Source organism: Cucurbita moschata, unplaced genomic scaffold (genome assembly GCF_002738365.1).
Source record: "Cucurbita moschata cultivar Rifu unplaced genomic scaffold, Cmos_1.0 Cmo_Scf00136, whole genome shotgun sequence".
NCBI classification, from domain to species: domain Eukaryota; kingdom Viridiplantae; phylum Streptophyta; class Magnoliopsida; order Cucurbitales; family Cucurbitaceae; genus Cucurbita; species Cucurbita moschata.
The window spans coordinates 10001-23422 of NW_019268652.1; the positions used below are offsets into that span (position 1 = coordinate 10001).

The following is a 13422-nucleotide window of genomic DNA, read 5'->3' on the forward strand; positions in this document are numbered from 1 at the left end:
TGTACGCACCCCCGGCAGGGGTGAACATGATTGCTGCTTATAGAGTAAAAGATAGTCATGTATTAGTATCAGGAGTTAAAATAGAAGTAGACTTGATAGTACTTGATATGTATGTGTATGATGTAATTTTGGGGATGGATGGGTTAGCGAAAAATCATGCTAGCATAGATTGTCACAAGAAAGAAGTGGTGTTCACACCACCGTCCAAGACCAGATTTAAATTCAAGGGCACGAGTCTAGGTACTATTCCAAAGGTTATATCAGTGATGAAAGCAAAGAAGTTGGTCTAGCATGGAGCATGGGCTATACTAGCTAGCGTTGTGGATACTAGGAAAGAGGAGGTTTCCCCAGACACCTTGCCAGTGGTGAGTGAGTTTCCAGACGTATTCCCAGAGGACTTGCTGGGAATTCCTCCAACACGAGAGGTAGATTTTGCAATAGAGCTGGAACCAGGTACTGGTCCAATATCTAAGGTCCCGTATCGTATGGCACCAGCTAAGCTGAAATAACTTAAAACGCAACTACAAGTGCTATTGGATAAGGGATTTATTAGACCTAGTGTTTCCCCTTGGGGTGCGCCAGTGTTATTTGTCGAGAAAAAAGATGGATCAATGCGCCTGTGTATTGATTACAGAGAGCTAAATAAGAGAACGGTGAAGAACAAGTATCCCCTTCCGCGTATCGAGGACTTATTTGATCAACTTAGGGAGGCAACAGTGTTTTCGAAGATCGATCTTCGGTCTGGTTACCATCAGATTAAGATTAAAAATGAGGACATACCAAAGACAGCTTTCAGGACGAGGTATGGTCATTATGAGTTTGTGGTTATGTCATTTGGACTTACTAATGCCCCTGCAGTGTTTATGGAACTGATGAATCGCGTGTTCAAGGAATGTTTGGATACCTTTGTCATAGTGTTCATAGACGATATCTTGGTGTACTCAAAGACGGATCACGAACATCAGTTACATCTAAGAAAGGCCCTGACAATACTAAGAGAAAATAAACTATATGCCAAGTTCTCGAAGTGTGAATTCTGGTTAAGAGAAGTAGCTTTCCTAGGGCACGTGATATCTGAGAAGGGTATGTCAGTAGATCCTACCAAGGTGGAAGCGGTCACTAAATGGAATCGTCCTATCACTGTTACTGAGGTACGAAGCTTTCTAGGCTTAGCAGGTTATTACCAACGCTTCATAAAGGATTTTTCCAAGATAGCAGCACCTCTTACACAATTAACCCGCAAGACTGTGCCGTTTGTATGGTCCGAGGAGTGTGAAACAAGTTTCCAAGAGTTGAAGGATAAGTTGGTGACCGCGCCAGTGCTTATAATGCCCGACGGTACAGGAAATTATGTTATTTACAGCGATGCTTCCAAGAAGGGTTTGGGATGTGTGTTGATGCAACAAAGGAAGGTGATTGCTTACGCATCTAGACAGCTGAAGGGCTATGAAAAGAATTACCCCACACATGATCTAGAACTGGCAGCGGTGGTTTTCGCATTAAAGGTATGGCGACACTACCTTTATGGAGAGAAGACTCTAATTTACACTGAACACAAAAGTTTGAAGTATTTCTTTACTCAAAAGGAGTTGAATATGAGACAGCGGAGGTGGTTGGAGCTAGTCAAAGATTATGACATTGATATTCAGTATCACCCCGGGAAGGCCAATGTGGTTGTAGATGCCCTAAGTAGGAAGACAGCTCATTCATCAGCATTAATTACAAGTGAACCCANNNNAAGATTAAAAATGAGGACATACCAAAGACAGCTTTCAGGACGAGGTATGGTCATTATGAGTTTGTGGTTATGTCATTTGGACTTACTAATGCCCCTGCAGTGTTTATGGAACTGATGAATCGCGTGTTCAAGGAATGTTTGGATACCTTTGTCATAGTGTTCATAGACGATATCTTGGTGTACTCAAAGACGGATCACGAACATCAGTTACATCTAAGAAAGGCCCTGACAATACTAAGAGAAAATAAACTATATGCCAAGTTCTCGAAGTGTGAATTCTGGTTAAGAGAAGTAGCTTTCCTAGGGCACGTGATATCTGAGAAGGGTATGTCAGTAGATCCTACCAAGGTGGAAGCGGTCACTAAATGGAATCGTCCTATCACTGTTACTGAGGTACGAAGCTTTCTAGGCTTAGCAGGTTATTACCAACGCTTCATAAAGGATTTTTCCAAGATAGCAGCACCTCTTACACAATTAACCCGCAAGACTGTGCCGTTTGTATGGTCCGAGGAGTGTGAAACAAGTTTCCAAGAGTTGAAGGATAAGTTGGTGACCGCGCCAGTGCTTATAATGCCCGACGGTACAGGAAATTATGTTATTTACAGCGATGCTTCCAAGAAGGGTTTGGGATGTGTGTTGATGCAACAAAGGAAGGTGATTGCTTACGCATCTAGACAGCTGAAGGGCTATGAAAAGAATTACCCCACACATGATCTAGAACTGGCAGCGGTGGTTTTCGCATTAAAGGTATGGCGACACTACCTTTATGGAGAGAAGACTCTAATTTACACTGAACACAAAAGTTTGAAGTATTTCTTTACTCAAAAGGAGTTGAATATGAGACAGCGGAGGTGGTTGGAGCTAGTCAAAGATTATGACATTGATATTCAGTATCACCCCGGGAAGGCCAATGTGGTTGTAGATGCCCTAAGTAGGAAGACAGCTCATTCATCAGCATTAATTACAAGTGAACCCATTAATTACAAGTGAACCCAGGGTACAGGCAGATTTTGAGCAAGCTGGAATAACGGTGGCAGTGGAAGGTATTAAGGCATAACTAACTCAACTGACTATACAACCCACCCTCCGTCAAAGAATTGTTGATGCTCAGGTAAGAGACTCTAAATTGGAAAAGATACTTAACGGGATGGAGGCAGAGCCAGCTGAGGGATACACCAAGGCATCTGATGGAGGACTACTGTATCAGGGTCGGTTGTGTGTGCCAATGGTCGAAGAGTGAAGGAATGAAAAATTAAAGGAGGCGCATAACTCCCCGTTCGCCATGCATCCGGGAGGTACCAAGATGTATCAAGATATAAAGCCACACTTTTGATGGTGTGGAATGAAGAAGGATATTACAGAGTTCGTGAGTACATGTTTTGTTTGCTAACAGGTCAAGGCACCTAGACAGAGACCAGCTGGATTATTACAACCTCTCAGTGTACCGGAATGGAAATGGGAGAATATTGCCATGGATTTCATAGTGGGATTACCAAGAACATTAAAGGGTTACACAGTCATATGGGTAATCGTGGATAGGTTAACAAAGTCAGCACATTTTCTCCCTGGTAAAGCCACCTACACAGTGGACAATTGGGCACAGTTATGAAGGAAATCGTCAGATTGCATGGAGTTCTAGTGTCAATTGTATCAGATCGAGACCCACGTTTTACTTCAGCGTTTTGGCGCGGACTCCAAAAATCGTTGGGTACTCGCCTGGATTTCAGTACAGCGTTCTATCCACAGACAGATGGACAGACAGAACGTTTAAATCAAATTTTAGAGGATATGCTACGTGCCTGTGTACTTGATTTCGTTGGTAGTTGGGACTCGAAGCTGCATGTAACGACCTTAAATTTCCACATACTCAGAGTCGCTACTAACGTCTCATGCTCATCTATAATGCGGAAATATAACTCTTACATGAATATAATTGATAACGTAAACTTCAAAAAAAAAAAACGTTTAAAACAACTTCTTCTCTGGAAAACACAACCATGGTCTTACGTGTTTAAATATGAAATACTGAAATTTAGAGAAAACAAAAACAAATACAAAATAATTTAAAACAATGAAATGCAAAACAACCTATTCTAACTTAAGACTAGAAATTTAAATATGAGTCTACCCTGTGCACGTGCCACAGTCTCTGCTCGCGATGCCGCCGTCCTCCGTACAAGTGCGCCTTGCCTTTACCTGAAAAATGATGTGGCACACGGCCTGAGTATTTCAAAGAATACTCAGTAAGTGGCCCCATTATAGGGGGCCATGCAAATGCAAACACATGCAATCATGATTTAGGGACCTATATCTAATCATCTTAGGGGTGGCCTCCAGTCTCGGACAAATTGGATGTGTAGTACTTCCCTACACACGACTCACATGTGCGAGTGTGAATCCCCAGGGCGCTCGCACACCCCTTGGACCCTCTGGTCAAGCTAATCTGTAGCGACGTTCGGAGGTCAGCGGAATCCCATAGTGTCATGCACCTCATGAACACCCTCATCTGTGTGCTTTCGCACCTGTGCGCATACGTGCTCATCATACGGTGCGCGTCCGCACTCATCATCTCTAGGGGAAGCCCTATGCTTATGAACATACAATATGCATGAGGTCCCTCTAAATCCATCATAATGTCTCTTCTGACACAACCCTCTAGTCTCATCTCTTTGTTACTCTAGGTAACACATACTCGTGGATATTTATATTAATATCATTTTCACGCTCTTAGGGTTGTGTCCTATGTCGATCTAACGACATGATGCACTATGGCACTCATCATCATATAGCATGCTCAATATGGAAAACATCATCATATTAAGGTAAACGTCACGCAATCATCATACTCATCATATTGCCACAAAGTGCATCAAACATAACAAGTACGACATTCATCAAAATATATATATACGGAGCACATCATCAGGTATCATAACCCACACATCATCATAAGTCATACATCATCATAACTTATATATCGCATCGTACGACATAGTTCATACAACATCGTAACTCATACAATTTTTAGCCTATCCTATAGTAAGGCCACTTACCTAATTAGCTCATACGGTTGTCACCAATTTATCTTTAATGAAAGTTCGATTTTTCCCTTTGTATCCAAGCCAACCTATAAGAATCAATGGCATCAATTTCATGTTAAATTCTCTAACTCTTACAATGGTTCATGTGCTAAACTTCATGCGATCATTAAAGACTTTGCATAGATAAAGTCTTGGAACGTTATAATATACCTCTAAATAGATATATACATATTATATATATATTCTATTTATATTAAGATTTCATACGTTATAATATACCTCTAAATAGATATACACATATTATATATATATTCTATTTATATTAAGATTTCATTTTCTATCTTTTATTTTGATTGACTTCTCCCTTGTCTTTTGATATTCTTTCTTTACTCTGCCTTTTCTCAATTTTTGTTCAAGACATATTCTTGACCAATTTTTAATCGATTCTTGCTTAATCATATTGTTGGTCAATTCAGATCCATTCTTACTCCCAAACTCTTCCCTTTTATTTTTCTTTTCCTCTGTATTTTTTTCTTTTGATTTTTTATTCTCGTCTTCTCTGTATTTTCTCTTTTAGTTCTTCCCCGCCTTTTCTATTTTTTTTCCTCTATATGCTATTTTTTCTTTTACTTCTCTATTTTTTTTTTTGCTCTGTATGCCTTCTCTGTATTTTCTCTTTTATTTCTTTACTGCTCTCTGTATTTTTTCTTTTACTTCTTTCCTGCTCTCTGTATTTTCTCTTTACTTCCTGCTCTTTATTTTTTTTTTCTCTTTTACTTCTTTTCTACTCTTTGTATTTTCTCCCTGCTCTTTATTTATTTTTTTTTCCCTGCATTTCTACTTTTTTTTCTTTTCCCTGCATTTCTACTTTTCTCTCTTTCCTTTTGATTTTGTTTACTAGTATTTCTCTTTTACTTCTTTCTTGCTCTCTGTATTTTCTCTTTACTACCTACTCTTTATTTATTTATTTTCTTTTCCCTGCATTTCTACTTTTCTCTCTTTCCTTTCGATTTTGCCTCCTATATATATATATATACACATATATATACATATATGTATATATGTATATATGTATATATATATATATTATTATTTTTTCTTTTTTTTTTCTCTTTTCTTTTGATTTTGTTAACAGTACTTTGGCCTCTCTACCGTCATCTCATATTTTTTGTATTCTGATTAATTCTTCCTTCCAAATCTTTCCTTTATCTTATTTGTATTTTATTATTTTTTTTCTTCCTTTAATTTTGTTAAAATCTAAAATTGACAGATAAATTTTCATTCCAAATCTTTTCTTTCTTCTTTCCTCTTTCCTTTCTTATTTACCTGTTAATTTTTTGTTCCCATTCTTCTCTTTTACTCTCTATTTTGTATTTATTTTTCTATCTGTTCTGTTGACAAATATTTGCCTCATCTGTTCTAGTTATTTTCTATGACCTAACATCATAACCAAAAATCTAAATATCTGGACAAAAGAACCAGTGATCGAATAATTAGACAAAGGAAAAGAAAATCTGTTTTAGTTATTTTTCTATTACCTAACATCGTAACCAAAAACCTAAATAACTGGGCAAGAGAACCAGGGATCTAATTCTGAATAATTAGACAAACGAAAAAAAATCTGATCTGTATAAATGAAAAAGAGATCAGAGATCTGAAACATGACTTAAAAAGAGATCAGAGATCTCAAACCTGACATACCGTAATAACAACACGATCTCTCTCCAAATTAAATCTCCAGCTCTCCTTGTAAATCTGCTTGTTTGTATTTTTTTTTTCATGGTAGGAACCACAGATGATCCAGTATTCTGATTTGGGATATTGACTGATGAGTTGGTTGATAAGAGATAGTTGGGAGAGGAAGAGGGGTTAGTGGAGAGTAGTTTAGGGAAAATTATTATTTTAATTATTTAAAAAAAAATTTGGGTCGTTACACTGCATCTCATGGAATTTTCCTATAATAACAGTTATCAGACGACAATTGGCATGACACTATATGAAGCATTATATGGAAAACGGTGTAGGACACCATTATGCTGGGATGAGGTAGGGGAACATGAGTTGGTGGGTCCCGAATTAATACAAGTCACGAATTAGGCAGTACAAAAGATCTGGGAAAGGATGCGTACTGCTCAGAGTAGACAGAAAAGCTATGTAGACACAAGAAGAAATCTAGAGTTTGAAGTGGGCGACAAGGTATTCCTGAAAGTGGCACCAATGAAAGGTGTTCTAAGGTTTGGACGCAAGAGTAAACTGAGCCCACGCTTTATAGGACCTTTTGAGATTTTGGAGCGGATTGGACCCGTCGCATATAGGTTAACCCTGCCACCATCGCTCTCAACGGTACACAACGTGTTTCATGTATCAGTACTTCGTAAGTATATGGCCAATCCAACGCATGTGAGAGTATGAGGCTCTGGAAGTGGCAGAAGATTTAAGCTATGAGGAAAAACCGTTGGAAATTTTGGATCGTAAGGTAAGGACTCTACGCACTCGGAACATTGCTTTTGTCAAGGTGTGGTGGAGAAACCAACCCATGGAGGAGGCTACATGGGACGAGAAGATGACATCAAAGAAAAGTATCCAGAGTTATTTCTTGCTAGGGAGACTTTCGAGGACGAAAGTCCTTTGTAGGAGGGGACAATGTAAGGATTCAAATTTGAGTGTCGGAGTTTACCGTGAAAGCATAGGTTCACCCCGAGAGCAGAGAGACTGAATATCTTTGACCTTGCTTGTGAAAGACTGAGTGAAAGAGAGAAGCTAAGTGAAGGAGAGAAGCTAAGCTGCTTTACCGAAAGAGTTCTATCAGTATAAGGTTCGTTCCGGCCAGAGTAAGTAGGGAGACGAGAAAGCGCTCTTTGTTCAAGGAGAAAGACGAAAGAGAAAACCGTCACCTATTGTTTTATTTATTTTAGATTTTATGCTAAGATTTTATTTTTGGTGCCAAACTGAAAAGATATTATGCTAGCATTTATTCTCGTTAGAAAAGGTGCGATTTCTAACAAGGAAGTTACTACCTTAATGGAAAAGTCATAAAGACCTCTTATATTCCCATATACGACTCTCCTCCTTCCTTGGAAACAACTTTTGCTCTCCAAACGTTCGAGGGTGTCTGAGAGTACGGGAAAAACCAAGAGTGTTAGAAGGGAAAAGCGTGTGGTTGGTTCGTGGGTTTTCGAGGAGTTCTCGAAATCGATTAGCGTTGATGTTTCGGAGAAAGAAATCGGGTGGAAGTAAGCATCGACGTCGAGATCGCTGCGTTGAAGAAGGTAGGCCGCCGGAACTGAAGGAGGAAGACGCCACGTCACCGTCGTCGGAAGTGGGTATTCGCTCAGCTATCACATACTCCAAATTCTTCTGAATTTTCATATCCTCCTCCTGGTTTCTGCAACATTGCTCTTAAAGATCGAGTAACTCCTCTTCCTCACGAAAATCGAGAGGCTCTGATACCATTCCTACGCTTAATGACTTGAGCCCTTACAATTTACATGAGCTCTATCATCGTAGCTTAATATAATACAATTAATACATGTTTTTACATAATGCATATATTTACAATTATCCATGTTCATCAATTTCTCAATGAAATGNGAAATTGATGAACATGGATAATTGTAAATATATGCATTATGTAATGATGCATATATTCCAAAAGAAGGAAAGTTGAATGGAATATGTCAGGGAACATATTACATTCACGGATCTTTTTTTTTACAATTAGTTTAACGACTATTCAGTCATTGAAATGATGATATCTACAAAGGTGGTTGAGAATCCAAAAATGGATCATTGAGATCATAAATTGTGTCTTCATCTTCTTCCTCTATAATAGAAGGAGAAGACAAGTTTAGTCACTCACCGGATTCCACAATCCCGTTCTAAGGCCGGAGGATAGTGGAGAAGACACTTGTGGTGGTTCGATACCGGTTCGTGAGGCAAAAGGAGTTTGAACTACAAAAGGTTAGTATTTGAACTCATTAAGTTTTAATACTTATGAACATGCTAGTTATTTACAATAATTGATGTTCTAAAAGTGCCTAAGATCCAAATTGCTTCCGCATGTGTTATATTAACACCATCACTTGCGGGATCTTCTGTAATAGCATTGAATTAGGATTATTCATTTGGTAGAGATTAAACAAATAGAGTAAACATAATATTTCATGTCATTGAAGTCTCTGCAGTCAGCCCTATGTCAGGCTTCATCCTCCTTTTTGTATAAGAATTGCAAGACATTTTTTTTTGGCAGCTGTCCGATGCTCAGCAAGTTGTCTTTCAAGTCTGGTACATTAAATACCTCGGTGATTATTTGCATAATCTCATTTACTTTAAACATTTCATTTTCTTTTTCCGTCACAATTGTAACGACCCGAAATTTTCTACTTAATTTAAGGTCGGTACTTTATACATACCATAACATTGAATGTTGAAGACTTCATTTAAATTCCATAAAACATAACCTTTATCTTAAAGCACACCCATGGACTTACGTGTTTTGAAAACATCTTTAAAATGACACAAAAAAAGACCCGAAATAAAATAAATAAGCGTTTAAGTTTAAAACATTTTATTCTAGCCTGAGTCTAAGAAAATAAATACCACTATTCTATGCATGTGTCATGGTCTCGAGTTGCGATACCGTCGTCAGCCGTACAGGAATGCGTTGCCTTAACCTGAAAAATGTAGTAGCACATGGCTTGAGTATTTAAAGAAATACTCAGCAAGTGACCCCACTATTGGGGTTAAATGCAACAATCACATGCAATGAAATGACGGGACCTATCTTTCATTTCGTTTCGCTTTTCCTACGGTGCTGTCCTAACGGGTATTTGGACGTGTACCATATACTCTACACACAGCCAATACGTGCGAGTATGGGCTCACCAGTTAGTTCGCTCACTGCTGGGCCACCTTCCTTATCCGGTGGGCATACTCTAGGAGCCCCTTAGGTCGGACGCCCGCTAGTGTAATTAATCAATTCATATTATTATTTAGGGTAATATTAATAAGCCTCATCAACCAATGAATAATTAACTATATGTTTGGACACTTTGGAATAACTCTCCCTATTACTTTAAAGTAATGTATATTATATGGAAATGATGATCATTGCATGTAACGACCCTGAATTTCCACGTATCTAGAGTCGCCACTAACGTCTCATGCTCATCTCTAATGCAGAATATAACTCTAAGAATGCTCATCTTTATTAGCGAAAAAATTTAAAACTTCAGAATACGTTAAAACATTAGAAAACACTGTCGGACTTGCGTGTTTCAACCATCATGTTGGAGTTCAAAATAAGATAAAAAAATTACAAATTAAAAAATTTAAACAAATGAAATGCAAACACCCTATCGTGGTCAAGACTAGAAATTTTAAATATGCAACTATCCTATGCACGCGCCACAGTCTCTGATAACGATGTCGCCGTCAACCGTACATGGGCGCCTTGCCTTTACCTGAAAAACAATAATGTCACACGGTCTGAGTATTTCGAAGAAATACTCAGTAAATGACCCCATTATAGGAGCCATGCTAATGCAAACACATGCAAGCATGAATTAAGGACCTATCTCTAATCACCTTACAGTACGGCCACTTACTTGGTCGACCTTAGCCGGAATACTCCCTAATTTAATTGTAAGCACCTGTTCCTCGAGAGCTACTCCAAATGTTGCCGGAGTTCGCTTCGTTTCACACCATTCGTAAACTTTTGTTAGTATTTCACATTTTAATTAATAATTCAACTAATAATATGAAATACGACTCTAAAACGACCTCAGTAAAAATCAAGTTCCATGTTTTCATTGTTTCTAAATTGTATTGGGTAATAAACTTCATGCTATTTGGATCATTCAATTCAATTATCTTTCATAATCTGTATAAAAGGTAGGAATTTAGGTACACTATTGCTATACCTCTTTTCCTATGCGAGAAATTTAAGATCCTAAGCGCAACGATTAGCATGTAGTATAGCCCGGTTTATAAAATCTTCAACTGGAAAGCTTAAGTTTTATAGCGTTTAATTATGGTTTTTGTGATGCTTAAAGATTACCGTTTAATTGGTGGGTGTGAAATTCAGTTGTTGATATCTTCGGTGCATTGAAATCATAAAGATTGCAGATATCAAAAATAGTTTTGATGATTTGGATTTAGAACATGACCTATTTCCTTGTCGTTTTAATTTATAATAACCTTCTTTCCACATTTTTATTTTTTAATATTTTAGTCTCAATTATCAAATATCTAAATATTTAAATTAGTTTTTTTATTATGTCAATTATTTTTTAACTGTATTAAAAAATATTTGACGACATGAAAAATCTAACATTTGTATGTTTGGATTGGATTATAAAATTATTCGAATTGGGTTGAGTTAAAATAAATCATAAATTGAATTGATTTATGAATATTAGTCGAACTAAACCAATCTAAATTTATTTTTAGTTTTAAAATATACATTTTTGCTTAAAATATAAAAATATACTAGTGACGGTTACTAGTTCTAGCGGGCGTCCGACCTAAGGGGCTCCTAGAGTATGCCCACCGGATAAGGAAGGTGGCCCAGCGGTGAGCGAACTAGCTGGTGAGCCCATACTCGCACGTATTGGCTGTGTGTAGAGTATATGGTACACGTCCAAAATTACCCGTTAGGACAGCACCGTAGGAAAAGCGAAACGAAACGAAAGATAGGTCCCGTCATTTCATTGCATGTGATTGTTGCATTTAACCCCAATAGTGGGGTCACTTGCTGAGTATTTCTTTAAATACTCAAGCCATGTGCTACTACATTTTTCAGGTTAAGGCAACGCATTCCTGTACGGCTGACGACGGTATCGCAACTCGAGACCATGACACATGCATAGAATAGTGGTATTTATTTTCTTAGACTCAGGCTAGAATAGAATGTTTTAAACTTAAATAATAATATGAATTGATTAATTACACTAACATGTGTTGGATCGAATTTTCTTCTATTTTTCTATGTTAAAATGATATGTGTTGGACAAAATAATACACTAAATTATTCAGATTATAAATTTTTTAATCCAAACAATTTTTCTTAAATAATGAACTCAACCATCAAATTTTTAGGTTGGGTTAGAATCTCATGTTTATTCATTTAAAGAAAACTATTTATTTATTTTCAAATATTTAATTAAGTTTTACAACTTAGTTTCAATATATATGGTTAAAAATAATTAGGAGGGTTAAAAAATAAATAATAAAAAAACATAATTACAAATTAAATATATATATATATTTTAAATTAATCACAAATTCTGGTTGAATCCAACTCCATCTAACTAAATCTAGTAATATCTTCATTTATTTTTTGAATATTTAGTATTGTAATATTAGAAAAAAAAAGTAAAGTTCTAAATTTTAGAACAGTTGAGTTCCCAATTTGTGAAGAGATCCGGTGAAAGAAACAAATATGAGACAGTGTAAACAGTTCTTTCTTTTCTTTTCTAAAAATTATTAAATGATTTCTTTAAAAACAAAAAATAAAGAACTAAATGATTAAGAAATGGTATTTAAAAAAATAGTTGTGTTGTTTAGTTAGTCTAATCAATATGATAATGCATAGTTCAATGGAAGAACGAAGAAGGAATAAGGAATCAGGAAGCTTTGAACTTGATTGCATCAATTTACGCAACTAACGAAGCATATGATCCTATAAATTTGAACTTGCGAGTTGAGATAAAAATTATAAAAAGGAAGAAGGAAGAAAGAAGCGTGGATGAGTAAACATGTTGTGCAATTCAGTAGAATTGGAGTCGCTTATTACATTCAGATAGCAACAACGGTGGTGAATTACAAACCCATTAAAGCGTGGACTCAGCACATTGCTTTGAACAAGTGCATTTATCACCCGAGCAAAATCCGCCATCCCACTTCTCAAAAGAAATGCAAAGTTCAACACATGTTTCTTCAATGCACGGTCCTATAAACGCATCGCTGTGTTTATAGCATGTCCGCCCCTCCGTCTGAGCCACCATCCATCCTGCAGCAGTAACACAAACTTATTCATACAAACAAAAACCTTCTTTTCAATACTATCTGTCAATCTAAATCAATATGGAGAAGCATGAAGGATCAAGTACCAGAAGTAAGGGCTAGGAAGATGAACACCACAATTTTGAGATTTCTCAAGCTTTGTCCCGCCATTCTTTTCTTCTCTTATTCCTTGCTACAATGGAATGCTTGGGTATCAGTTCCCCATTTTATATCCATGAAACGCCTCATCTTTGTAACGTCTTCTTTATTTCCTAGCGATTTCAAGGAAAGAATAATCACGTTTTGTAACGTCTATGCTGGCCGTTCTTGATTTAAAAGGAAGTTGTTTTATTTTATTCTTGTCTAGTCATGCGGTTAACATTGATTGATGGACGTAAATTATACTATTATTAAAATTAACCTATTTCTTAAATACAAATTTAAAGCATGAGCCCAACCTTATTTGTATTAATTATCTTTCATAATCTGTATAAAAGGTAGGAATTTAGGTGTACTATTGCTATACCACTTTTCCTATGCGAGAAATTTAAGATGATAAGCGCAACGATTAGCATGTAGTATAGCTCGGTTTATAAAATCTTCAACTGGAAAGCTTAAGTTTTATAGCGGTTAATTATG

General features: G+C 36.9%; 1 long non-coding RNA gene across 1 annotated transcript; it reads right to left on the reverse strand.

The window, feature by feature from the left end:
• Positions 1 to 12529: 12529 nt before the first annotated feature.
• On the reverse strand, positions 12530 to 12993 carry LOC111440136. The gene is made up of 2 exons (XR_002709908.1): positions 12891 to 12993; positions 12530 to 12790 (listed from the first exon to the last, which is right to left on the reverse strand). It is a non-coding gene; the product is annotated as an uncharacterized LOC111440136 (long non-coding RNA).
• Positions 12994 to 13422: the final 429 nt, after the last annotated feature.